At 54.5% G+C, this 25,323-nt stretch overlaps 1 protein-coding gene across 3 annotated transcripts in view; it reads left to right on the forward strand.

Moving 5' to 3' along the window:
* Positions 1 to 1,710: 1,710 nt before the first annotated feature.
* The window catches only part of TSPAN18 (tetraspanin 18), a 188,072-nt gene continuing 164,459 nt past the window's right edge, over positions 1,711 to 25,323 (forward strand). For all 3 annotated transcript variants that reach the window (XM_030332181.1, XM_030332183.1, XM_030332182.1), the window contains exon 1: positions 1,711 to 1,802. The gene's annotated coding sequence lies outside the window, so the exon portion shown is untranslated. The remainder of the gene's footprint in view (positions 1,803 to 25,323) is intronic.

Consider the following 25,323-nt stretch of genomic DNA (forward strand, 5'->3'; position numbering starts at 1 on the left):
GCCTCGCGTCCAAGGAGGCCCACACAGACAGCCCCTTCCAACAGCATTCCATAAACGCAGAGCCTGTGGGGTTTCTCAGCACGAAGGGTCAGCCTCCCCCAACCCTGTTTTGGCAGCTGAAGGGGTGAACGTGGAGGCTGAATCCCTTTAGAGTTTTCCTTGTCTTTGTTTTACAGAAATTGGGCTATTAGAGATCTTCTCCCCTTGGGTTAAGCATTATTCACTCTGCGTCCCTTTGAAAAGGTGGATCCTGGTTTTATTTTCCCCAGTCACACCTCTACTCTATTAGACCCTCGTCAGTCTTATCCAGAGACTTGGTGGACAGGTTGAAAGGACCAGACATCCTGGAAGTCCTTGGAGGGATGTATCCTTTTCCAGGGAAGTGGACGAGGAAAGACAGTGGTTTCCTGCCCCTGGAAACTCTGCCCCGTGGCCCAGCATTACCAACATTCATGTTCAAGACTGTAATAGGTTCAAAGCCTATCAGTCACGCACTCTTTAGTGGGAATCGGTTGACCAATGGGCTTCAGAGCTTTCTCTAGGGCCCTCACGCCCCGAGTGCAAGTGCGGCAGCTTCAGAGTTGGAACTCAAAAAAGAGCTCCCCAGGGTAGAGGGGTGGGCATCCAGAGCCCCTCTCCTGGGGGCGGGGGTGGTTACCAAGCACTTTCACTTGGGTTGTCCCCTTTGATCTCCTTGCCTGCGCGTTTTGTCTGGGGCTGGGGGTGGGGGGGGGTGGGTTGCCGCTTCACCGGGGAGGTTCAGAGGTTAAGTGTCTCAGTGAAGTCATGTGTCAGGGGCTGCGGAGGGGCTGTGTGGCTGTGACCCCAGAACAAAGATGAAAAGATAAGTCCAGAGATCGGAGACACAGGTCTGGCCTCTCGCAATCAAGTCATTTGCATCGGGTCTGGGGTCAGCCCCGCCCCCTCCTCACCCCCGCCAGGGGCCTCCGTTATCTGCAACAGTCCAAAGCAGCCCTAGGGAGGGTGAATCCCCTTGGCTTTCAACAGGTACTCCAGGACAGCAGGAAGCCCAGGAGAAGCAGCGAGGTCCGGAGGGACAGTCATCCCGCCTCTAACCCTGCAGTCGGTTATGGGGGGCGGGGAGGGGGGGGTGGGCAGCGTGCAAGTTTCCCCGGGGAAAAAAATACAAAATACTCCGGGTCTAGCATGCCGCTCTCCCTACTTCCCCAGCCGATCTCCCGAATTCAGACGAAGCGAGGGCCCCTGAGCCGAGCGCGGAGGCGGGCAGGGGTGAAGGACCGGAGCGGGGTTGAGGGTGGCCCCTGGGGCGAGGCCTGGATGCTGCAACGCAGGCGGAGACCGAGGCAGGGAGGAGGCGAGGGGCAGCCCGCCTGAGGAGACGTGTCTTCTCGGCGGCCGCCACGGCAGCGGTGGCGGCGGCGACTGGAGACTGGCGGGGAGGAGGTTTGGGGAGGGGAGGGAGCGCGGGGGAGAGGGAGGGACGGAGCGGTGGCTGGGAGGTGGGGCCGGCGGGCGGGCGGGCGGCTGCAGCTGCCGCCGGCGTCTCGGGGGCTCCAGGCTGCGGGGTGGACGCAGCGCCGAGCGATCCGCAGCGGAGCCGTGCGAGGCCGCCGGAGCCCCGGCCCCGAGCCCCGAGCCCCGAGCCAGCGCCACCGTCGCCGCGCGCCAGCCGGCCCCCGGACACGCCGCCGCCGCCGCCGCCGCCGCCAGGAAGGCAGCCGGCGCCGAACAAGTTGCAAGCGCGCCTCTCCGCCCGGGGAAAGTTTCCCCCGCGGCCGCCGGCGGGAGTTGGCGTGGGGTCCCGCTGCGGCTGCTGGAAGGTAGGGGGGTCCGCACCTCCGTGCCCTCCGCGCGCCCCGCTGCTGCGCCCCCGGGGACTTGGGAGACCCCACGCGCGCTCCCCGGGCGACTGTTGGGCACGGTCCGGGGTGGGGATGGCATGCGGGAAGGATCCCAGAACGGTCCGGGGGGAAGCCCAGAAACCAAGTTGTACTTCAACCAGCTTGGGGAGGAGACCGGGGAGACGTGCTCACCCCGATCCCCGCCCCGGATCCCTGCCCGGGAATCCGCGGACTAGAGGCTTCCCCCCGGACAGGTGCAGCCCCAGTCGGCGCTGGGCGCTCTGGGTGGGTGAGTGGAGGGTGCCAGGAGGATGGGGGGGGGTGGCAGGTGTGATTAACAAGGTTGGGTGTCTCAGCGGGGGCTGCGCCCCGAGGGCGGGGGGGGGTACGCGCCACGCCACTCGGTAGGAGATCAGGTGGGGACTGGGGATTAGGAGCGAGGACCGGGGCCGGGAAGATTGTCCGGCCCAGCCAGGGCACGGAGCACGAGCCGCCTTTGGGGTCCCAACAGCGGGGCGGGGCGGGGGCGCCAAGCTTTCCTCCCGGGTCCCCCTCATCCGGTACGCGGTGTGCGCGGTTTGGGGGAAGCGAAGCACAGACTCGGTGGGGGCTCGGTGGGTCCGAGCGTCTGGCACATCCAGATTTAGGAGGTGTACTAGGAATCCTCCGGGAGGGTTTCTCGGCTCGGGCGGGCTCACGCCAGCTTTGGATCCCCGCTGGATTGAAGTGAGGTGGCCCCCGCCAGGGGGAGCCATTCCCCGACCCTTTCGCCCACAGGAAGGCGAGAGAGAGTCCTGGTTCCTGCTAGACAAACGCACCGAAATCGGGGACCTGGAACCACAGACCCTCCAACACACGCGGGGCCCCGCGCGGAGGAGCACCCCGCGCGGAGGAGCACCCCGGGCCGGGCCAGGCGGCGGGGGAGAGGCCCGAGCGTGAAGCTGGGGTGCACCGTGTGCTGGAAAGCTCGGTGGTGGTCAGGAGGTGCGTGATCTTGGGGATCACGCAGGGTGTATGGGTGAAAAAAACATTCACCCCCAGAAAAACACAAACGGAGAGAAACTTTACACTAACAGCGAATTGGTATAGAGAAAGAGGAGAAGAGGGTAAACTTGTGAGGTTTCTTTGGAGTCAGAACCCCATATTGCTGAATGCACCCTTTTTGTAAAAGTTATACCTTTGTTCCCCGGATGCGGCCAGATCCCTCCCTGGTGTGGGCTGCCTGGGGGTCTTATCCAGCCTCTCTGTGGGCGCAAGTAAGCCGGGTGGCACAGTACTGGGGTGATGAGGGCCCCTTAAAGATTTTAGCAGTCCGAGCTGAAGTGGGAATTTCTCAGCGGTGGACAGGAGTCCCTCTCGCCTGCGTCTGAGTCTACAGGCCACATTCATCTGGTCATTTCCCAGTTGGTGGAAACCTGCTGGGTGTCCCGTTTTCTTACCTCAGGGCTCCTGTGTGTTGAGTCTGCGTATCTGTGCCCAGGCCATGGAAAGCGAGAAGGCTGCTGGCATCTGGGTCTCTGTCATGTGCGGGGCTGTTCCACGTTGAAGGGACCCTGGAGGGACCATTGCCTTATCTCTCTCTAATTTCCTGCCCCTTCTCTACACCTCAAGAGAGTACAAATGAGCAGATCAAAGAACTACAGTGGCCTAATATTGGCCATGGGAAGTTTTCATTTTTCTCTTGGCTAGAAATGTGTGCGCATTGGACAGCCGCCTCCCCTCCCGTGTCCCCAGAGTCCCCTGCAAAGGTGATAGAGATGGGGCGGTCCCCGAAAGGGAGTTTAGTTGAGGTTCTTGCTTTCCATATAGCCCAGCCGGTGTTTTTGCTGGATGTTACCGAAATACCGTAGGACGGAGGTGCCGGAAAGAAAGATCAGCATGATTATTTTGAACAGACAGGGTGGGGGGAGGAGACAGAGGAAAGGGTGGAGAAGCCCATGTCTCTGGATATGTCTTCAAGACATTCCACGGGGCCAGAAAACAAAAGGAATTTTTCATTTTGTTTTGTTGTTAGTGGCTCTTGTTTTTCTGCAGAAGAAAGCCTGCCCACAGCGGCCCTGGCCTTGGGGCCCCCGATGGCCTGCAGCTCCTGTGTTGTCCCCCTTCTTTCTGTGCCCCACCCACAACCCACCCCACCTGCCCTAAGGAGAAGAGGGACTTGAGACTCCAAGGCTGCTGATGTTTGTGTTTGCATTTAGCATATCACGTGTGGACCCAGTGTAAACTCCAAGATCTCTGATTCAGCAAAATTGTAAGTCTTGGAAATCTGGTCTCCTTATCTCCCGGTCCCTAAATCCATTCAAACACTGCACCTCGGGACCTCTTTACCCAACCCGAGGCTGAAATGGCAGTCTATCAGGGCATTTTCTAGAAGCGGAAGTTCATCTGGAGTTGGAGGCAGGATACTTTGGGTCATCGAGGAAGTAAGTAGTCCCTCCACCTTTAAGAAAATTCCATGTCGGCCTGGAAAGAGCTACTGAGTATACTGAATGAGGTTTAAATGGTCTGAGGGTGGGCTGGAACACGGGGTGCTGGGAAGGGACAGATGGGGAAGGGGGTGTCGAGGCAAGGGATGATGTCCCCCTGTGGGAGGGAGTAAGAAAGCGAGGAAGCAGCAAGGTTTGGGATCTCCGAGGGGGGCTGCTTTGAAATCCAACTTTTCTAGATCATCAGTGCTACTTTGGGCGAGTCACTTTCCCTCTCGAACGTGCTTTCCCGGTCTGTGAAATGAACGTGTGGGCCCAGGAGGCTCTGGGCTGGCTTACAGCTTAAAGGCAGGAGGGTGTAACCTTTTAGGGCAGAAGGCAGCTCATTGCCCTGCCTCCAGTCCAGTGGAGGGCATCTCTCCTGCTGTCTTGCCCCAGCCCTCCGCTCCCCTGCACGACACAATGAACCAGGCTCCCATCCTCCATCAGATTGCTGTTTTGGACAGAGAAGGTAATGCCAGTGACCTGTGCCTGCTGGGAGCCCCGAGTCTATCTGAGAGCTCACGTGTTGCCATTCTCCGATGCTTGTCCAGCCCTCACTCCCCTTCCCTGAGAAGAGCAAATGTTGGTGGCTGGGCCGCCCCTTTTAGGGACCCCTCTTTCCAGAGGGCTTGCTCTTCTGGCCTATTTCATTAGTCAAGAGAAGGAAAATCAGGAACATTTGTTCGTGCTCAGCTGGTACACAGCGAAGGGAGGGGGCCTTGGAAACCAGCACTCTGGTCCCCCGGAGCAGATGATCGGTCGATCGAGTATTTCTGCAACCTGATCCCATTAGGCAAACCTGCCAGCTTGGGCTCCTCCTGCTGTACGAGCTGGCATCTTGGACCCAAATCCGGCGGGGGTGTGCAGATAATGAAAGTCTTTTTAAAAAGAGAGAATGGGATGGAGAGCCCCCATGTGCGCAGCTGGCAAAGTACGTCTTTCCCGTCCGCACTTATTTTCAGGTCAGCCCTGGCCCTTCGTCCGCACCCAAGGCTGCTGGTGTAATTAGTGAATTGAACAACTCGGAGATGCGCAAAAAAACGTGTTCCCTGGTTGTGTGCACGCGGGCAGGTGCTGAGAGGCAACAGGGTGGTGTGGAAAGGTCACTGAACCGTAACTAGAGAGACTTGTGTTTGAGCCCTGATTCTGTTGCAAATGGAGCTGTGTGACCTCAGTGAGTCACTGCCCCTCTCTGAGCCTGTGTTGCCGTCTCTTCAGAGGTAGCGTTGCACGGTGGTTGGGCTGCCCGGGTTTGAGTGTTGGCTTTCTCCTACTGATCAGCCGTGTGACCTTAGGCCGTTCAACCTTTGGTGCCTCAGTTTCCTGATCTGCAAAATGGGACTACTAATATCTCATCAGATTGTTGTGACGAGGCAATGAGATAAAACGTGTAGGACCGTGCCCTGCATGTGGTCACTGCTCAACAAATGTTCCCTGTCATCACTGTCCTTATGTGAAATGGGAGGGGACAATGTTGATTCTTTCCAGCTCTGATATTCTGTGGCTTGGTGTATGTGTGTGTGTGTGTGTGTGTGTGTGTGTGTGTGAGAGAGAGAGTGTGTTCCATCCCCATGGCAGGAAGCCCAGTTTGACGTCACTGAAAATATCCTGGTTTCTGGCACTTGAGGGATGATATTTCATCAGCTAGAATTTGCCCATCCCTTCCCTTCCATCCTTTGTTTCCCGCCCTCAGCCATAGTATGAAGACCATATGTGCAGATAATGAGTTTAAGCTGATAAACAACTCCCAGATTCACCCAAATCAAAGGCCATCTTGCTAGAAGACACTTTTGAATGTACAATAAATAATCTGGGCTTCTCTGCTATGTTGCATTAGGTCTGGCTGACCCTTCCCTCTTTGGATTCTGCCCCTTGGTCTGCTGTGGCGACACGGACCGGGCCGGGTGTGTGTCCCGGGCTTAATTAGCAGCCCTGGCGGGGGCAGCCTTCTCCAGACGCCCCCTCGCCCCCTCCAGCGAGGCTGGTGCTCTGAGCCACCCCAGGGATGGTCTTCGTGGTGGCACACATTTTGGGAGAGACAACGCTTCGTCTCACCTCCACCCATGAGGTTGGGTTAGATATTGTCCCCGTTTTACAGATTACAAAGCAAGGCTCAGAAGAACCAAATGAGCAGGTGGTCGTGCTGGGATGTGAACCTATGTCGATCTGATTGCCCATCCAGCGCTTCGAACCACGGTGTGATACTTCGTCTTGTATCAGAACCTCCTGCGAGCTCCAAAGCCCCAGGAAAGCTACCTTTAAGATTCCTTCAGGCCCTCTCCTCCCTGCCTTTGCCCATCTTCCAGGCTCAGTGCCTTATGCGATTCCCTCTTTTCATCCTGCGTGGATTTCCCAACCAATCTAGGAACAGTGAGGGGGAGAAGCTTTGGGGGACAACTGCTGCTGACAAGAGGGCGATGACCTTACTAAGCAACAAAAGGTTTCTGGAAGAGGATGCGCGTTGGAGTCACAGATGTGAGTTTGAACCTTGCTTCTGACACTTCCTGGCTCTATGGCTTTGGTTTCCTTATCTGTGAGAAGCAGCAGAGTAGGGACAATAACACCATTGAGCTACGTATTAGCGGCTATAGCATAGGTACGACGCTAGACTCAGTGGCCTGACCCTGCAGGTGTAATTCCTGCTCACATGACTTGTGTGGTGCGGATCTCGGCTCCATGCGGTTACCCAGGCACCCAGGCTGATGGTGACTCCACTGCCTCTGTAGCCGCACTTTCTGGAATCTCTTGCATCCGTAGTTACTGCCCAGGGGAGGAGAGAAGTGGGAAAGGCACGCTGACGCCCAACTGCCTCAGCCAGAAGGTGACCCGCGTGGCCCCAAACCAGCTGCAAGGGAGGCTCCGGATGCCAGCAAGTGCCCGGATATCGGCCGAGCACTAACTCCGCATTCACGCTTCCCGAAGAGAGTGCTTTGAGGATTGAGATGACGCGTTGAAGGCTTTTGACAGAGACCTAGCATGTAGCTGGCCCTCAAAACACGGAAGCTTCCGTTCCCTCGTTCGCGCTGCCCTTTATAGATTACAGATCGTGTGCATGGAAATGATCACAGGGCAGATCACAGAGTGCCCAGGATCCACTGGAGGGAGGTCGCGCCCAGAGAGGCCAAGGGACTTGCAAGGGAGTGTTCGGCAAGGGCGCCAGGCTGGGGCCTTGATCTTTATTCGGCCCTGTGCTCCCATGGCCTCCTTTGGCTTACTGAAATTTCCTGCCCTGAGAACTCCTTCCAGGATCTTCCAGAACCTACCTTTGCTCCTGTCTCCTCCTCCCCTATGCTAATGGGGTGGGGTGGGGTGGGGTGGAGTGGGGTGGGAGTAGAGGGGCAAGACTGCAGGAACTATCTGGACGCTGAGGGAGAAGTGGCAGGGGGGCTTGAGGTGAGAGAAGTCATTGTTCTAGGTATCCGTGGCGACAGCTGTAGACGTTTGGTCCCCGTACTGCTTCGGGAAGGCTGTGTAGGCAAGCTTTGGAGTCCCCCTTGACCGCCTCCCCCCCAACCCCCCCGCCACCGCGTCCCCCATGGCACACAGGGTTACCTGTGGTTCCTGTCCCACCCGTGCTGGTCCTCTCGCTCCTTGTGGGATTGGGCAGGGAACGAGAGGGGGCCTCCAGCCCTGATTTTCTGCCAGCAGGAAGATGGTCAGACCCAGGTTTGAATCCTGCCTCTTCTACTTCGTGCTTCTTTATTTTTTCTGAGCCTCCATTTTTCTCCTCTGCAACACGGGCAGTATTTGAGAAGCCGCAAGCTAACCAGGCCGTGGCACGTAGTAGGGGGTCAACATGTTTGCATGTCTCTGGTCTCCCGCTTGCGTGAGAAGGAAGAGTTGCCTTCGGCCAAGGGTCAGCACCTGAGGAGAGGCTAGAGGCCCGCCCAGCACCCCGGCCCGTAACCCCCCACTCCGGGATGTGCGGGCGCTGGGCTCCCACCCCCGGCAGCCTCAGCCTCTGCTCTCGTGTTGAACTAACACGGCTTCCATTGGAAATGGGAGAAGAATTTGGAGCTCTGGCCCTTGGACTTGGGCCCGTCTTTTGGAGACCAATTGCCTCGTGGGCGCCGGGTCTGGGGTGCCGCGGAGAGCCCCCTCCCGTGCTGCTGTCTCTCGGGCTGGGACGGATTGTGGCGCTCTCCCCGGCGGTGCTGTTCTCCCTGGCGGTGAGCCTCAGCCTCCTGGGGAGCAGCCCCCCCCCCCCACCACCTGGTGCCTGACATTTAGGGCCCCCTCCAGCAGAGCAGGCGCGGGTGCTCATGTGGGTTTTAGCCCGCAGGGGAATGGAGCACTTCTCCAGCCAAGACGTAAACACCTCCAGAATAATGGGGCTTAACTGTCCCCCTCAAAGGAATAGCTTTTGGGTGGGAAGAGAGTGGCTCCTCCAGACGGGATTCTGAGGGGGCCCGAGCCCCCCCCCCCCCAACCCCCCCCCGCCGCAAGGCACAGCGGAAACTTGCATCTGGGGGCTGAGGAGCGTGGCCTTCCGCCAAAGCAGCCACCAAGATGCTAGGGAGGCAGGCTGACCCCTGAGAGGCACTGGTAGGCATGAAGGCCACTTCGGCCTGGGAGTTGGGCTTTGCGAGGTCCCCCCCCCACTGACACCTTATTAGCTCCCGTCCCCTGGCCTAGCGTCGACAGCCTCTCACCTGGGACACTTGGAGCAGGGCCTTGGACCAGCTCGGGAGCCCCGAGAGGCAGCTGGTTTCCTGGGGCTCCCGTGACAGTGTACCACAGATGGGAGCTTGAAGCAAACAGACAATTTATTCTCTCACAGCTCTGGGGGCTATAAGCTCCAAATTAAGGTATTGGCAGGGCTCTAGGGGGAGGGTCCTTTCTTGTTCCTACTTAGGTTCTGGTGGCTGTTGGCAATCCTTGGTGTCCCGTGGCTTATGGACACATCACCCAGTATGTCCCTGTCATCACGCAGTGTCCTCCTGTGCCTATCCTTTCTCTCCTTCTGAGGACACTGGCCATATTGGATTAGGGTCTAATGACCTCATCCTGACTTATTCACATCTGGAAAGACCCTATATTTCTGAATAAGGACGAATAAGGACTCATGTGCAGGTACCAGGGGTTAGGAACGTTATCTATTTTTCGGGTACACCATCCACCCCATAATAGGTGGGTCCTACTATTGCCCCATTTGACAACCAAGAAAACCAACACAAAGAGGTTAAATAATTTGCCAAGGTTCCCACAACTATCCAACTGGCGAGCAGTTGGTAAATTGAGCTCGGTACTCAGCTCGGTATTTCAGCTTTCTTATCAATAAGGTGGGGATTTATAGCCGCCTCGCAGCCTAGTGGTGAGCATAGAGGAGGTCAGTGTTTGCATTAAAACACACTTTATTGGCAAACAAGCACTTGCCAGATGCCGTTGTCCATTTGTCCTCCCTCCCTCCCTCCCTCCCTCCCTCCGGACAGGCCTGGAGGGGTGCCGGGTGTTCAGTCTGGACCCAAGGAACATGGACGTATATCAATTGTAACCAGTTGCAGGTAGAATGTTTTCTAGAAAAAATGATTCGAAGTGGCTGAATGAGAAGCACCATCTGTGTTCTTGCAGCCCACCTTTCTGGAGTTGCCTGTCTTTTCCAGGCCCTTCCAGGTTAAGAATGTCTCGCGGAGATGAATTGTTCCCGCTTGGTATTTATCCTGGGCTCACCGGCAGCACCGGAAGTCACTGTGACTTCTGCAAGCTGGGCTGTTCTCCCCAGGGGCAATGTCTGGGCATCTCTGCCTGAGGAGGGGGCCTGGGTGGGGGGTGGGGGGCGATGAGCGGACAGCTTTCTGCTCTGGAGCTGGTCCCATAGGAGCCCCAGAGGGTTTGGGGGCTCAGCTGATGTGGTCGAGGGTTCAGAGATGAAGCCTGTCCCTGTGCCATGAAGGCAGAGGAATCAACACCCCACCAAAGGTTCGGAGTACAGCTTCTGAACATAAGGGCCTGGGTTCAAATCCCAGTTCAGCCACGTGCCATGGCCTTTGACAAATTCCTTGACTTCTCTGTGCCACCATTGTACCGCACAGAGTTTTATGAAGATGAGACTAAAATGCATGAAGTGTATCTCCTAGGATTGAACGTGACACTTGAACAGTATTCAGTGAATGTTAGGATTATTCTCATTATTTTATCATTGGTTTCCATCAGTGGAATAAAGGCAGAGGCCCCATAGGGTGTAGCTCGGTGCCTGGGGTTGAATAGATGCTCAGGATGTACATGCTGAATGAATGAGTGAATGATCACATCCTTCCTTGCAATGCACTGAGGCCTCTAGCCTTAAGCCCGTCTTCTGTGGGAGCACTGGGGGTGCCATGAGAATAAACTCAGTGAAGGGCCTTAGCTGCCAAGAAAAACTCAGGGAGGACATTTCTACCTGGGAGCAGGGGCAGCACAGCCCTCCTCATGAAGCAAGCACAAGTTAAGGCTTGGAGCATGCGGAAAGGGTAGGGCAGGGGAGCCTAGAAGGTTGTGGTCACCCCAGGCTGTGTGGTGGCCTGGTGGGGAGAGCCACATTTATGGTGTCAGGTGTTCCCATGGCCAGTGGAGACACTGCCCCACTTCGCCATGTCCTCCCACCGCCCCTACCAAGCCAGTCCACCAGGACCTTTTTGCCAAGTAAACTCTACTTCTCTATTTGTTTTTATTTTATTTCTTTAACGTTTATTCATTTTTGAGAGACAGAGAGAGACAGAGCATGAGCAGGGAAGGGGCAGAGAGAGGGAGACACAGAATCTGAAGCAGGCTCCAGCCCCCGACCCGTCAGCACAGAGCCCGACGCGGGGCTCGAACCCGCGAACCGCGAGATCGTGACCTGAGCCGAAGTCGGACGCTCAACCGACTGAGCCACCCAGGCGTCCCCCTCCAGTAAAGTCTACTTCTGACCTGGGTCTCGAACTCACCACCCCGACATCAGGAATCAAATGTTCCACCAACTGAGCCAGCCAGGCACCCCTCCTTCAGGACTTTTACCGAACAGGTGCACCTCACTCGAGGCAGCCGGATCTATGAAAGTGCCAGCTGGATCACAGGCCCCTCATTCAATTTACAGACAAATTAGCTCTCAGATTCCCATTGCTCCCTACTGCCTTAAAAATAAAACTCAATTTACGGAAGCCCGACTTCCACACTTTGTTAGGACAAACATCTGTTGTGTAATGTGATCATCTTAGCCACCTTGCTCGTGCCCCTCCAGTGGATTCTCAATTGTGTTCAAAGGCTTTCTCACAGCCCTTGCTGCCTCGCTTCCTTTCCTTGTGCCCACTGGCACAGGGCTGCTCTTTATGTACCGCCACCCACCCGCCATTGCTCAACGCTGCATCCCAGACACCTGGCCCACGCCTGGGAACCTGGCGGGCGCTGAGGGGGTGCCTCCCTCCATGGCCTCCTCTGCAATCAGTCTCTTCCAGGTTGTTTTGGATGATGGGCACAGCTAACGTGTACTGATCACGTGCAGTGTGCCAGGCGCTTACGGGTCTGATCTCATCCAATAGAATAAGGGTTTACAGTCCCAGCTCTACCACTAACTCCGAAGCCTTGGGGCACATAACTCAGCCTCTCTGTGCCTCATTTTCTCATCCGTAAAATGGGACCAAAAGTAACACCTAATTTATTGAGTTGTTCTGAGGACGAAATAAATTGATTCGTGTCAAACTTATTTTCTTACAGTTTTGGAGAGGCTAGAAGTTCACGACCCAGGAGTCAGCAGGTTTGATGAGTTCTGAGGTCTCTCTCCTTGGCTTGCAGATGGCTGCCTACTTGGGTCCTCGGGTGGCCTTTCTCTGCGCATATGCACCTGCCGTCTCCTGGGTGTCCAAATCTCCCCTTCTCCCTAAGGGCACTAGTCAGATTGGATTAGGACCCACGGCGACAGCCTTATTTTAACTTCATTACCACTTTAAAGAACCCCCCCCCCCATCTCCAAATACAATCACATTCAGAGGTATTGGGGGTTAGGGCCTCTACACATGAATTTGGGAGGGAACACGGTTTAGCCCATAATACCTTTTAATTCAGTACTATGATTGTCCCCACTTTTGTGGCTGAGGAAACTGGGGCACTGAGAGATTAAGTCACTTGCCCAAGGTCCCACAGCTGGTAAGCAGGGGTATAGAAGTGCAAACCCAGGTGGTCTGAACCTCAAGTCTCCCCTCGAGCGTTAGTGGGTCTGTCTCCTGGCCGTGCTCCTCTGTGGGACACTGGGGTCTCCCCTGCTGGAGCCAGCTTGTGTCTCCACAGCCCGAACGGGGAGAAAATCAGGATCCAGGGGTCTCAGAGGCCTCTCTCTTGGCCCTTGGTGCCTTCCAACCCCGATCCCTTGTCCAGTGGCCACTGCCAACCCTATGAGGGGATCGGGACGTTTCATCCTGCACCGGGGCTAAGAAGGAGGCCGAGGCCACGGTGGGGCGCGAAGGAAGTGAGCAGGTCTCAGGAAGTGAGGGCGATGATCACTTCCAGGGTTTTCGCTGCTCCATAGTTCATGTATTTGATTTTCTAGGAGTTCTCAGAAGCTCTTTGAAAATAGTCATGTTTTACTGGTGAAAGACTGGCAAAAAAAAAAAAAAAATCAGAGTAAACATAATAAGAGAATAAGGGAACTACAATAAAAGTATATTCGATGGAAAGTAACTCTTAGGCTTAATCCAGTCTCCTCACCGAGGGACAACCAAAGTCACCAGCCTCTTGCCTCTCTCGAATTGCCCTCGAGGTAAATGAGCACATCTGTGTGCACGGCACCCTTCATTTTATGGTCCCGGTGGGGTTCTGTCCCTGGTGCTCTGCGTCCTGCGTGTTTCCACTTGTTCTGTATCAGTGCGTGCACTTCTGCCTTGTTTTAGCTGGGTGTCCCTGAGCAAAGATTTGGGTGCAGTTCGTTTATGGGTGTGTGAGGCTGGTCCCAGAAAGGGGAGGGGGCAGGGAGGGGAGGAGAGCTAATAAAAAAATGTACTGAGTAGCCTACTGCTGTGGACAACCGGGGACCCTGCCAGTGACTGGGGGGGAGCACGCTCAGAATCATCTTCTGTTCTCTCATTGGTTGAGGGTTCCTCCTAGAACATCGGCGTCTGGATACTTCCAGCCTGCCTTCAGGCCAAGAGAGAGAAGGGGGTGCTTGAGGAGGGCCACCGGAGTGAACAGAACCGTCCCCGGAAGCTGTAGTGAGTCTCCAGGCTGGACCTTGGGGGTATGGGAGAGGCGCAGCTCTCACTGTGAGGGATGTCTTGGGTTCCACTGCATGGGCCGCCATGATGTTTTTGCCTGATTCCCCACTGACGAACTGAAACGGTCCTCTCGTGCCCCCCGCTTTCCTGACACCCTACCAAGCAGACAGTCTGTTGAGAACACCTGTTGCAGAGTGGCCAGCTGGGTCAATGGCCGTTCTTCTCTCCCATAGTTGCCTGGCCCTCTCTGGCCTCTTTCTGCCTCCTGCCCATCCTCACTTGGTCCTCACAGATGTCACTGTGACCCTTTCATCTTACAGGGTCCAGGAGGCCAGGCTAGGCGGGGTCTGTGGAAGAGCCCTGGGCCCTTCGGACGGGACCTATAGGAGAGAGGCCAGCAGGTCATGACAGAGGGTGACCTCCACCTTCCGCCAGGGTTGGATGAGGCCATCCGTGGCAGATCAAAGGGCTTTTTGTTGTTGTTGTATTTTCTTTTCAGTGGCTTCTTGCTGGGGAAGTGGGAGCCCGCTGCCTGCTGGCTCTTCCAGAGGCTAGATGAGCTGGAGGTCTCACTTCAGAGGGGCTAGAGCTGGGGCCACGGGTGGGAGCTGCCCAGGGCTCTTCCCCCGCCATCCCCCCCAAGCCCAGAGAGGGACACTGGGGGCCAAGTTCAGAGTCTGATGCATCTCAGGAGATGCACTGCCACGGAACCGGCATGCAGGTTCAGGGCACCAGGGACCTGGACTGAAGCCCAACCACCCATCCCCACTGTCCCCCAACGGGAGAGACCAGGAGAGCACTGGACTGGAAGTCCAGAGTCAGAGTCTGGGGTCTAGTCCTACTTTGGCTCTGACTGGCTCTCCTCCCACCACGGACTCCTGACATCCCATCCACATTCTGGTGTGGGTGCTGCTTCATTTTTGGGTCCCCTTCTGACTCTACGTCCTCCCCTCAGAGTCTCCAGTGGGGAATATGACCAAAAGCCTCGAATCCCCTGGAGAAAAGCACTCAGGAAGCCGAGGCGTGGTTGTTGATGGAAGCGGGGTGTTGTTTAAATAAATGAAGAGTGCAAGAGGAAAATCCATCGGCATTCTTTTCAGCAGCTGGGATGATATGCATAACATTTCCTTCCCTTCATTTGATAATTCTTCCTTCTCCAAGTAGTTGGAAGAAAGAAAGTGTCTGACGATTTGCTAAACAATGAGCTCCAATAAAAATATTCTTTGAAAAAGGTGGTTGCTATGTAATTGAATTGAAATGATGGGCGATTTTTGTTTCTAAATAGCCCAACCCCTCGCAAAGGTCTACTCAAACCTGTTTGAGAGGTACACCTGTGTGCAAAGAGAGAAAGAGCTCCCTGACAGAACGTCTTTGGCAAAACAATAATAATGCTAATAATATATTTGAAGGTGTGTGCGTGAGTTCATGCATGTCTTTTGGGTCTAAATGTACGGGATTAAAATTAACCACTGTTTTGGAAGGTAGAGTTCTAAAGGCAGCCGTAGCATCCACGTGGCATTTGAACGGGAGCGGTGCGGAAGTGGCTTTCGGGTCCTGTAGATCTGAGTTCAAATCCTGGCTGTCGGCAGCTACGTGATCTTTGGCAAACCTGTTTTGCTTGTTTTTGGATTTCCTTATTCTTATTCTTCTTATTTTTATCCTAACTGAGCCTCTGTTTTGTCATCTGGAAAACAAGGACAGCACAGGCCGGATCAGGTGCCGGGTGTGGGGCGACCTGCCAGCTGGGTTTTCTTCCCTTCTCCTGTCTCTCCAGAAGCACAGCAGAATTTTTCCAAGTACGCACACTTCAAACGCTGTCATCCGAGGCCCAGCAAACCCCCATTTCATGGAAGGGAAGCCCGAGGGGCAGAGATTATGGAATTGCCTAGATTTCCCAGGGGCGGAGGAGGCTATGAGAGACTGGAGGGTTTGTCTGCACCTTCCCTCAAGGCCTGGCCTTTCCCAAGCAAAGGGGGGTGTGGCGGTGAGGTCTGCAGAAAGCAGAAAGTAGGCGTTCCTTCCTGCCTTCTGTCTTTTCTTGTCTGTGCACTGGAATTTTACTGAAGAGTTGAGACGGAGGGTAGGTAGCCACTTGGGCAGCTCTGAACAACAGAAACTCTAATAGGTCTTCCTCTTCTTTTTTTTAAGTTCATTTATTTACTCATTTATTTTGAGAGAGAAAGAGCACAAACAGGGGAGGGGCAGAGAGAGAGGGGGAAAGAAAGAATCCCCAGTAGGCTCTGTGCTGTCAGCATGGAGCCCGATAGTGGGGCTTAGACCCAGGAACTGTGAGATCACCACCTGAGCTGAAATCAAAAGTCAGATGCTTAACCGACGGAGCCACCCAGGCGCTCCTTTTCTAATTGTAAAGTAGTTTGTGCTTTTTAAAAGATTTTAAAATAAGTTTTTAATAGAGTAAATTAAAAAAAAATTTTTTTTTAATGTTTATTTAATTTTGAGAGAGAGAAAGAGACAGAGTGTGAGCAGAGGAGGGGCATACAGAGAGGGAGACACAGAATCCAAAGCAGGCTCTGGGCTGAGCTGTCAGCCCAGAGCCCAATGTGGGGCTCAACCCCACGAACTGTGAGATCATGACCTGAGCTGAAATCAAAACTCAGATGCTTAATCGACAGAGCCACCCAGGTGCCCCTCTTTTGGGTCTTTAAGCCCCGAGCTGTAGCCACCACAAGGAACTCTCTGGCTGGGGCTGGGTCCTCTTGCCTAGTCCTTTCCTCTCCCCAGCTCCTCCCTAGGCTCAGGACCCCTCTGTCCCTCCTTCTGGGCACACAGGGTTTCTGCTCTCCTGGCCACACCCAGAGGACCCCTAACCCCTGGTACAGGTGACTCAGGTGTGGTCCCCCTCCACCAGAGAGTGGGGAAGGAAACAGCCTCTCCAGCGCCCAGCTCATCCTCCTTTCCTGCCATCAAACCCTCTCAGAGGCCCTTTCTTGCTGGCCCTGGACATCCTGCCCTCACACTCCTAAGGCTACCTAATTCCCAGGAACCGTCTCAGGCATTGATCCAGAGATGCTCCTTCGAAGACACTATTCTTTTGAGAGCCTCCTGTAGGGAAGACAGGTCATCTTCTTAGCCCACATCTGTCTTCTTTGTCCCTCCTGTCAGTTAGCAGGAGGCTACGAACAGAAGCAGCCCCCCCCCCCCCCCCCCCACCATGGGTTCCGCAGGGCCTGTACCTGTGCCTTACGGCATCGCGGAGGGCTGGATGACTGTACCTTCGGGCTGAGGAGAAACAGGATTGGGGCCAGGCCTGTCCCCACCAGTTCGGTGGGTAATGGGAAGAGAGCCACGTGGAGCAGTGTTTAGAGCTGGGGGCCTGGAGTCCAGCCCACCCTGGGTGGATCCTGGCCCTGCCACTCTCTGGTTTGTGAAGAACCAGGCGGGGCGAGCCCGATTCTTCCTTTTCCTTCCGTGGACCCGGGATAACAGCGTTGAGGTTGGCGGAAGGCGGAAGGAGCCCAGCGGACATGCGCAGTGCTGAGCAGAGCGCGGGACACGCCTCCCCGCGAGCATGTGCTTGGCCCGCCGGCAGCGAGTCCCGGGAGTTTGGGAAGCGGTGAGCCAGACCGCCAAGGAAGGTGTTGGCCGAAGCTGGGGGGTGTCCGGCACGGCATCCATTTCTGGAGTCCCACCTTCACTTCCCGGACGCGGACGGGGTGCGGGGTGCCCGCCTCTGCCGCCCCCCCCCCCCCCAACCCCCCAATCTTCATAGAAGGTAAAGACTAGAGGTGCAGACAGAGCTGTTCCCAAGGAAGTACTGTGTTGACACAAGCTGCGGACCCAGTTTCAGGCACATTTTGCTAAAAATGGCCTCAAAGGACAGATTTGCAGGTGTTAAAGGAACGTTTTAGTATTTTTTAGCCCCCACCCCCTGGCCCTTTGCTTTGAATTTTCGCGTGAGTGTTGGGGAAAGAACAGGAAGGAGCCATGTGGCCTAGTTGAGGGGAGAAAATGAGATTGCTTGGTTCTCATTTGCAGCCAAAGGCACTGTGAGTTCTGCAAATGTTAATAAAGACGAAAGCAGTCAGACAAGGGAGGCCTCCTGGGCTGCGGGAAACACCGCCGCGTGGTAGCCCCTCCCTGGGTTTGTGTATTACCGCTTCGGAAAAGGGCAACTCTCGGCGAGGTCAGATCACCAGTCTCAGCAGCATTGGGGAAAATCTCTTTCTTATAGCCCAGGGACCAGCAGGAGAACAACGCCTGGCCTGCTCTTGGCCGAGGCTCTTGTCTGCGTGCTGAGATCCCTGCCGGCAGCCAGTCTGGGCGCTGTCCCCACCGTTTACTGCTTAGCAGGTAAGAGCTGAAAGAGGTGACTGTCGTGTGTTTCTCTGCCTTTTCTGGTGGTTCCTACTTGTTTGGGAAAGGTCCCTGGAGTAGAGAGAAAGAGCCCACCCTCAAGTTAGAAATGGGGAGGTGGTTCAGTTCCTAGCTTTGGCGCAGGCTCGCTGTGTGACCTGCGGGCAAGGCACTAGCCCTCTCTGGGCTCGTTTGCATCTCTCAAACCCAGGGCGAGAACCAAAACCAAGCAAACCACACTGGCCCAGAGACAAATTATTTTCGCGGGTAGCTTAGCGGGGTTTAGTGTGGGAATCAGATTCAAACAAGCCAAAGAATGATGCCAGGCTTGGGCTTGGGCTTTTCTCTGTTTCCCTAGAACCATCCTGAGTGCAAGAAGGCTGAGCACCTAAAGCAGCAAGGGTTCCCGAGGCCAGCCCTGAGTAGCGGGACGCGACATGATGTGTGGTCCCCGGATAGCAAAAATTGTCATCCCAGATCCCAACTCTGACTGACTGGTGGGACCCGCTTGAGCCCTGTAGAAGGGTGGGGCCGGAAGGAGTGCCAGGATCCATTCTTGTCGGCTGTGATTGGAAACAGGCGGAATGCTGGCACACGGGGAGGTTTGGGGAACCCTGGGGGGCAGGAGAGAGCCTAGGAATCGGGGAACCTGGGCGCCCTGCTATCCTTAGCTTTGTTGCTGGGTGACCCAAGCCGCTGGTTCTCAGTTGGGCTAGATTTTAAAATAATTATTCCTGCGTGTGGTCCATGCCTCAGCAAGTTGGTGTGGTACAGGGAGGGCTGGACTAGTCCAGTCACCCGGCATGTGTACTTTGAAGAGGCTGCTGAAAGGGACTTTAATGTGACTTTGTCCTGGTAGAGGAGGTCCTCACTGATGGACAGCCGCGGACACGCTATTTAGGGCCTCGTGTCACCCCTCAGTGTAGGGGGGTATTAGAATTTGCCCCCACTCTTACATTAATTTGTGAGGTGTCCAGGATGCTGTGAAGGAGGATGGCCTGGCCAGTGGCTACAGTGAGCAAAGCACACAGACCAAAGGTGCAAACAGCGGCCCGTAGACCACAACTGAGCCGTGGGTGTGTTTTGTGTAAGGTGTACAATGTCTAAACGCAGCATGGACCCAACATTGACATGTGGGAGGGGGGCGCCTGGATGGCTCAGTCGGTTGAGCATCTGACCCTGGCTCAGGTTCATGATCTCACTGTTCATGGGTTCGAGTCCCGCGTGGGGTCCTGTGCTGACAGCTCCGAGCCTGGAGCCTGCCTCGGATTCTGTGTCTCCCTCTCTCTCTCTCTGCCCCTCCCACCCACGCTCTGTTTCTCTCTCTCTTCTCTCTCTCAAAAAATAGTTTTAAAATTAAAAAAAAAAAAGACATATTGGGAAACGTAAACCAAAGTTGAGTAGAACACAGACTGTGTGACCCAACAATGCCACCCTTAGCATCTATCCCATAGCAGTGCATATGAATGCTCCCCAGAGGTCGTGTATGAGAATGCTCACGACGTCCCGGTCCATGGCAGGCAATTCCCAGAAACATCCAGATGTCTACAGAAAGAATGATATAGGCCCCCGGTGGAGTACGATACAGCAGAAAATGGGCTCCTGCTGCTGACAGTCACTTGGAAGAATCTCAGAATCCGGCGTGGAGTAAAAGACACCAGATGTGAAAGAGTCTACATGGCGCAGTTCTGTTTATATGAGGTTCAAGTTTGGCAAGCTGTGGTGTTAGAAGGCACAATAGTGATGACCTTGGGCAGCAGTTGGGGAGTGCCTGGAAGGGCACGAGGGCTTCTGGGTTCTGGTCGGTTTGTTCCCTTATTCTGGTTGGTACTCTTGTAGGCATGTGTAGTTCGTAGACGTTTATGAGCTCTTTGCTTCAGATGGTGTGTACTTTTCTGTGTAGATGTTACATTTCAGTTTTATTTAAGTCTTTAGATATTCTGCACGCGTGTGCGCGAGTGGGGGAGGGGCAGAGAGAGAATCCCAAGCAGGCTCCGCGCTGTCAGCACGGAGCCCGACGTGGGGCTCGAACTCACGAACGGTGGCATTAAGACCTGAGCCGAAAGCAAGAGTCGGGCGCTTAACCTACGGAGCCACCCCGGCGCCCCTCTATTTCATTTTTGAGAATTCCGTTAACGCAACAGAAAACATGAGGATTCTAACGAGTTGAAGGAAGTACTGAGAGGTGTAGCATACAAGTCTAGGTTCTGCTTTCCTTGACGAGGGGGACTCTCGGAGAGTCTGCGCCCCTAGCTAGCAAGAGCGGGCTGTGGCGAGCAGGGTTTTGGCTGGAATTTGCATTTGGAACCCAGGAGAAAATGCTGCCCTCTGGGCCTCCCAATCTCCATCAGAGAGAAGAGCTTTGCAAGTGATGGGTGAGTTAGAAGGACCTGGTCGTGCTGGCATGCAATTCTGACTGTGTCTAAATTTACCATCTTGGTGACTTTTGGGTGTTACTTAGTCTCTCTGGGCCTCAATTTACCCCTTGGTAAAGTGGGAAGAGTAACACCCGCATCTAAGGAATGTTCTGAGGTTGGGACAAGCCCATGGTTAGAGAATGCACAGCCCGCCTGGTGGCCACAGATGCTTACAGAGCCACATCTGTCCATGGCCCCAGCTGGCCTGGGGCCGTCCCCTCCTGCTGCTGGGAGGGGGGGCTTGGTGGACTCCAGGTGTGGCCACAGCGTTCCCTTTGCAGATGTTGGGCTGGGAGATGGGAAGATGGGAGATGGGCCATTCTCTGGGTCCTTGGCATTGTCCTCCTGCCTGGCCCAGTGCCGTGCACCAGCTCCCCACTTGCTTGGAAGGGCAGGGCCTTCCTCTGCCGGTCAGGGCCAGGCGCGCAGCGAGGTGCTGATCGCAGCAAATACTGCCGGGCGCTCTGGGACAGGCGGGCAACTGCTTTGCCTTGTGGGGCAGCTGGCGCCCAGAACATTCCGTCTTCGCTCGTTGCTCCTTCCTCATCTGTCCGCCCGCGGCAGCCAGGGCAGCCCTTCCTCAGGGGCACGGGTCTCCCGGACTCTGCCGCCTCCCAGAAATCACCCGGGCAGCGGGGTGTGGGGACCAAGGGACTTGCGCTGTCCTGGCTTCAGGAGCCCTGTCTGGAAAGTGGGCGTTAACCCTACCTGGCTCATCCCTAGGTTCGAGGATCCTAGCTATCCGGTTGGGCATATTACCGGCGCTGCTTTTCTGGCCATGAGAAACCACCAAGTGGGCCATTTGGAGTTGACTTTAGTGTAAAGGATGTGGTTTTGAAACGGCCTCATTGTCTCAGAACAGTCTGTTTTGATTTATTCGACTGTGGGAATTTGAAAATAGCCCAAATGTTTTCCCTCTTGTTCGCTCTCTCCAGCACGCCGATTCCTCTTGCACACCCCCTCTCGCATCCCTCTCGCTCACTCAGCCTCGCGCACGCTTGTTCACGCTCTTCTCACAGCGACTTGAAGTGTCGGCGGGACTTCAGGTGGCCCAGAGGTTTCCCCCCCACCTCAGGGGCTCATGCTTTCTCAACTGTGTGCACTTGTACTCACCCCCAGACTCCCCTGCCTCTGTGCCCCTCTCCGGCTCTCTTGCTCCTCCTCCCCCTGCACCCGCACCCCTGAGTGTCAGCAGAGCCATGAGGTCGGGAGACCTGGTTCTCACCCTGCCTGCCTCTTTTACCAACCGGCTCCGTGGCTGTGTGACAGGGGCCAAGTCGCTCAGCCTCTCTGGGCCTCAGTTTCCTGCCTCCCAGCAGAGGCAAGGCTACCGGTTTACTCTTAGAGAGATCATCATTTTTTAATGCGGTATTTCAGATGCTCTGAGATAAGGTTCTTTCCATATCTTCAATTCCCTGACTGTGCAGTTGAATGGATTCAGTCTCATTACCCAGACTGCGTGCTGACCTGAAATTACTTTGTAGCCTTTTCCTGGTACTGAAGAGACATCATTTTATTTTGAACTAGGAATTAACACAAGGTCAGGAGAAATAGAAAGTTCAAGAGGATGATTCACTCTTGACTTAAGGGAGACATCATGTCATGGCATCTCACTTGGACTTGTTCCTCTTAATTCTCCCAGCTGTCTCCCCCGCAGAGGTGACTGAGGAAATGGGGGGCAGCGGTTAGTTTTGATGCTGCTAATGGGGAAGGGGTGGTGGGATCAGACAGAGACCCTGTGTTTCCCGCTTGGAATCCACCCAGAGGATCCACTTCAGGGGCGCCTGGTGGCTCATTTGGTTAAGCGTCCGACTCTCGATCTCAGCTCAGGTCTTGATCTCAGGGTGGTGAGCTCTGTGCTGGGCATGAAGCCTACTTAAAGGAAAAAAAAAAAAAAAAAAAGGATCCATTTCATCTGTGTCCTCTTCTGTTCCCTGCCCCGGCTTCTATCGACAGAGAGCTAGAATTCATTGAGAACATACCACCTGCACACCCTTGCAACAGCCCTGCGGGTCAAGTGTGAATGCCATGCCCGTTTTAGGGGCGCGACGAGCGTGGGTGTCACAGGGTTGTATGGGGGCAGAGCAGGGTCTTGCACTCGAGCGGAGCTTTGACCACCAAGCCATGCTGTCCCGAGTGGCCTGACGGCAGAGTGGGCAGACGAGACTTCAGGAGGGAGTCTGAGTTTTAATCCTGCTTTGCCACCAACGCCTTGTTTGTACGTTAGTCGAGTCCCTTTACCCTCTCTGGGCCCAGTCACCAATTCTAAATGGATGCGAGGGACCAGTTGGTCCCCGGATCCCCTTCCATTCTGTGGCTTTCTAAGTGATTAAGAGGCAGGGTGCTGTGTTTGAATCCTGCCTTAGGAGCCTGTAGGCCTGGACATGTTACCCAACTTCTCCGATGCTCAGGGTTCTCCCATGCAAAGTGGAGAGAAGATCAACCCCTATTGCATGAGGTTGCTATGGGGACTGAGCGAACAAAAGTACCTGGGACAATGCAAGCGCCCCTCTTCAGGCCCTGCCAGTTTCTAGGTGGTTTTAGGATCTGTCTTGGCAGACCCTCTGGCTAGGGATTGGGGGCTCGTTGCCTGGCACACAGAGGGTCCCCCGTTCCAGAATTGGAGGCGTTCTATCCCCAAGGGATGTTGCACATAGGTTGCCGTGATGCCTTTACGTTAAAAAAAAAAAAAAAAAAAAAATTGGCCACCAGTATGGTTTGTACTTCCTTTCTTCTTTTAATGTTTACTTATTTTTGAGAGAGAGACAGAGCTTGCGTGGGGAGGGGCAGAGAGAGAGGAAGACACAGAATCAAACGTGGGGCTTGAACTCATGAACCCTGAGATCATGACCTGAGCCGAAGTCGGATGCTTCACCACTGAGCCACCCAGGCGCCCCCTGCCTTGGGTTCTTAACCAAGGTACCATCTTGGGCACTATAGATACTAAAGTGAAAAGGACCTGGGATGATTTAGTCTAGTGGCATTCAACTTGTAGCCGTAGAACTCAAAGAAAGTTCCACACGGAGCCTGCAAGAAATCACTCAGCATGGAACTGCCCTGTTGAGGAGTCATGGGGGCTGTGCCATCCTCCCCAAGTTCTCTCTCCACGTTGGCAGCTTCTGATGCCCTGGTAAACCCATTTTGAGAATCACAGGCCGTTGGGTGATAGATAATGAAACTGTAGAGCCTGAAAGGGACAGTAACTCATCCAGGAATCAGAAGTAACCACGTCTTCTAAAATTACTTTCGTTAGCAGAATCATTTTCTGTCTTTGTAAGAGCTTGCCTGTGTTTCTTTTGCTCACTGATCTTAATTAATTACCTAGAGACGTGTCTTTCAGTATTGACACTTATTTAGCAGCTGACATTTCTGAATTATCCTCTCTCCTACCTTCCTCACAGCCATAGGTAAAGGCTGGATAGATATTTGTTGTTAAATCAAGGAAAATGGGGCTTTTTATTTGGAAGCTTTGCAAACACAGTATTTACCCAAATAATCCTGCCTGAATTTGCAGGTGTTTGGACACCTAGGGAAACGTATTTGACCTAAACAAACAAACTAACAAATTGTGACCGTTCCGTGTCCACAGATGTGGTGGTTTTGGGGGTCTCTCAAGGGCCCTATTTAAATCTCTCCCCACTCCCTGCATTCTGCCTTTTGCAGCGCCCCCACCCCAGTTTGGTTTTCAGAGATCACATGGTATTCCTCCCTCAAAACCTAATTTCCGCACAGGCTTAGTCGGCAGCGACCTGACACATGAAGAGCTTTAGTGAGAATCAGTAGGCGCGGGTCCCTGGCGTGGCTTCACGCCCACGGCATGTAAAACACCCCGGCGGTGAAAGCAAGACCTACGCTGGCCAAACATCTGGGGCATCAGAGCACAATGGGTCTCCCTGCCCCTTTTAAAGGCGACGTGATGTGGCCCAGGGAGGCTTGGTGACTTGCCCAAGGTCACGCGGTGACTTGGAGGCAGAACCCACGGCCTCCAGGTCTCCTAGAGGTCCTTTTCTACACAATGAACCCTGTCTTTGCTGAAGCGTGGCTGCCCTTCTGCCCTTCGCTTTATGATCTAGGTAACGAAGCTGTTCTGCAGCAACTGTGTGGGCGAAGAGAGCGATGGAGGGAACTGTTAATTAGCGGCTGTTAGAGCCCAGAAACCGGTTTCACTAGAGGCCATGCTGTAGGGCAGGTTGAGAGGTGAGGGCTTTCATTTGCCCCGCCCCCAGTGTGCCCCTTCCCAAGATGATGGGAGGCCCAAGACCGGAGAAGACCGGTTCCCAGCCTGCAAGTGTGGGAGAGACACATGCGAATTCAATTCGAGGCTGGAGAGGCCTGCGCCCCGGCTTCCCAGCACACTGCGAGCCCTGGGAGGGGGTGGGAGCACCGTCTTCTCCACGCCTGACCTTGACAGCCCAGCAGATGTGTTTATTCCTTCCTCTTCCCCTTGGGAGGCAGAGGTCTGGCAGGGTGGTTACCCAGGCGGCCTCCGGGGCCTCGCTGCCTGGGGTTTAGATTGGCTCTTACTGCCTGTACCTGTGACCTGAGGCTAACTTCCTGTGTATCCATTTCCTCACATCTGTAGAATGGGGTCATAGTACCTTTCTCATAAGGCAGTGGGGAGGCCTTAGTGAGATAATCCACATAAAGCGCCTTAGAGCAAATGCTGTGCACCAGCTCCTGCTAGAGGAATCACAGACCGGTGGGTGTTTCTCCATTTTAAAAGTAACATTTGTCACTTTTTTTCTGATTATGGAACTCACTCGCATACATATATGCCAACGACCAAAAGATACCCATTGGTAAGATTTTGCTATATTTCTTTCCGGTTTTTTCCCTGTGCAGTGTGTGTGTGTGTGTGTGTGTGTGTGTTTAATTGGGTATGTGCCGTCAAAGTATAATTTTCTAAAACTCAGAAATCCTATGAGATCTCCTCCAAATCTACAATAAAAATCATAACCTTTGGGGTTATCTTCTCTATCAGACCGAAAAAAAAAAATCTAATCTATTACAAGTTCTCACGCCGCTTTACATGAGTCAAGGTTACATTTCTCTAGAATCCTCTAGGTCATTAAAGAATCCTTGGTGGGCCTACTAATCAATGCTTGAACAAAGACCCTCCTCTCCTTGCCTGGTTTCCAAG

This window comes from Lynx canadensis, chromosome D1 (assembly GCF_007474595.2).
Source record: "Lynx canadensis isolate LIC74 chromosome D1, mLynCan4.pri.v2, whole genome shotgun sequence".
Lineage (NCBI taxonomy): Eukaryota > Metazoa > Chordata > Mammalia > Carnivora > Felidae > Lynx > Lynx canadensis.